Here is a 2,480-nt window from a genome sequence, read left to right on the forward strand (position 1 = left end):
TTTCAATACAATGCAGTTTACTTTCATTTGTGTTTTTATGCTTTCTAAAATGAGATCTGAGTAGTGAAATAAAGTTCCTAAGGATGGGATTGACAAATATGTCTTCTTGATCGGTTAGGATGTCTTAGCTTGATTGTTAATTTTATATAAATTCCTTTCTAGATTGGTGTTCTTAATGCTATTTTCAGACCGAGAAGTTGAGACTAGATCTAGGGTGTTTTGCCATCGAGAGATGTTGTTGAAATGCTTGAATCAATCAATGCTAGAGATTTACTTACTTAGCCTAAGAGATTAGATGTGTAAGGAGTTTATTGACAATAATGAATCGGTTTGTAATGCCCTGCTTGGTCATGTTTCTCCAACGAGAGTTGGGTAGGGGAGTGACCAAGGTTGATTGTTTCTATCACGAGAGTGTTTTAACAAGATTTAAGAGATTCATTGTCTAGGGAATATATGTTTGAGGCATGTAAGACATCCCAAATTTATCAGGAACACTTATGAGTCAATTACCCCATCCTTAGGAGCTTTCTTATCTTGATTGTTTAGCTTTCTTCTATAACTCGACCCCTTACCCAAACTGGTACTCGATCACCAGCTTCGTGTATACCTTCGAGTTGTTCATCCTTGACTATTTGATCTGATCACCCCACCCGATCCTGTACTCGAAGGCTTGCATCGAGTGCTTAGGTTGTGTGGTTCTTGCCTTTTTATTTACTTTTGCTTATTTTAGGATTGTTAGATGAAACCCCAATTATTGCTTGGCTTGACTTGCTAGTTTCTGATCATATCTTATCGGCTAGCATAACAACCATCTTGATTGATAACCCTTTGTACTACAATTGCATAGGGATATGATACCCTGGTTGAAAATCCTGTTATCAATTTGGCGTCGTTGCCATTTGGTTGAATTTTGTTTGCAACGTTTAAGATTTCAGCACTTGCTAAATCAAGTTCTTTTCTATACTTTGGTTCGGATCTAACTTGTTTACTTTCGTGTTTCTGTGTTTTGCATTTCAGGTACAACCCGAGTACCCACCCGTCACTCGATCACCTAGATCGGGTAGACCTTCGTGTACTCACTCGGTTCACTGATTGTGCATGCAAACATGGTCCAAGGGTAGCCAACAATTGAGTCTTTTCATCGACAACATCGACAGACCAAGGTTACTCCATCAACAACAAGTCCAGCAACCGCAACCAACAACAATTGAGGAGGTCATGAATACTCAGAATGGTCCACCAGCTCCTCAAGAGAGGACCCACATAGGAGCAGGATATGCTCCATCTACTCACACTCAAAGGACATGGCATTGTGCCACCTGCTGTTTAAAACAACAACTTTGAGATCAGGAGTAGTCTCATCCAAATGATTCAAAGCAATAAATTTCATGGATTCCCAATGGAGGACCCATTGGATCATCTGGATGAGTTTGATAGGCTTTGTAGCCTAAACAAGATCAATGGAGTTAGTGAAGATGGATTCAAGCTCCGGCTTTTCCCATTTTCTTTGGGTGACAAAGCACACATCTAGGAGAAATCACTCCCCAAGGAGTCCATCACCACTTGGGAAGAATAAAAAAAGGTGTTCCTTGCCAAATTCTTCTCCAACTCCAGATCTGCAAGGCTGAGAAATGACATCTCCTGCTTTGTTCAAAAGAGCAATGAGACGTTCAGTGAAGCTTGGGAACGTTTCAAGGGATACACAAGCAGATGCCCGCATCATGGATTCAACAATGCCTTGTTGCTAAGTACACTTTACCGAGGTGTAGTCCCTAAGATAAGGATGTTGCTAGACACCGCTAGTAATGGTAATTTTCTCAACAAGGATGTTGATGAAGGTTGGGATCTAGTGGAGAACTTAGTCCAATCTGATGGGAACTACAATGAGGAGTATGATCGTAGAATTCGATCTTCTGGAGAGGATGATGTCAATACAAGAGAGACATGAAAGCACTCAATGGCAAATTGGACAAAATCCTCAACCAGCAGCAACATGTCCATTCCATCTCGGAGGAAGACTAGTTTCAGCAACAAGATGGGGAGAGTATTCAGCTAGAGGATGTTAACTACATCAACAATCAAGGAGGTTACAATAAAGGATACAACAACTACAAACCAAACCCGAATCTCTCCTATCGTAACCCGAATTTTGCAAATCCTCAAGACCAAATTTACCCTTCCGCAGTCCAAGGAAACCATGGCCAGCAAAAGCCTTTTAACCAATACAATCAAAGCTTTGCTCCTAAGCAGCAGTACTCTTGCCATTACCACCAACCAATTGCACCACCTGGATTCCCACCACAACAAGGATCACATAACCAATCTCAAGAAGCTAACTTACGCGGCCTAATTCAGCAGATGATACAGAGTCAATCATCGGCTGCAATGGACAATGCAAAACGATTCGCGGAGATGAGCAACAAGATCGATTCTGGGTACAATGACCTGAATGCCAAGTATGATTCTCTCAACACTAAGTT

General features: G+C 41.2%; 1 non-coding gene across 1 annotated transcript; it reads right to left on the reverse strand.

Annotated features, from left to right (window-relative positions):
* Positions 1-1,621: 1,621 nt before the first annotated feature.
* On the reverse strand, positions 1,622-1,728 carry LOC147921211 (small nucleolar RNA R71). Its single transcript, XR_015591852.1, has one exon. It is a non-coding gene; the product is annotated as a small nucleolar RNA R71 (small nucleolar RNA).
* Between the last annotated feature and the right edge of the window lie 752 nt (positions 1,729-2,480).

The sequence above is a fragment of the Camelina sativa genome, chromosome 19 (assembly GCF_030686135.1).
Source record: "Camelina sativa cultivar CO46 ecotype springtype chromosome 19, ASM3068613v1".
NCBI lineage: Eukaryota > Viridiplantae > Streptophyta > Magnoliopsida > Brassicales > Brassicaceae > Camelina > Camelina sativa.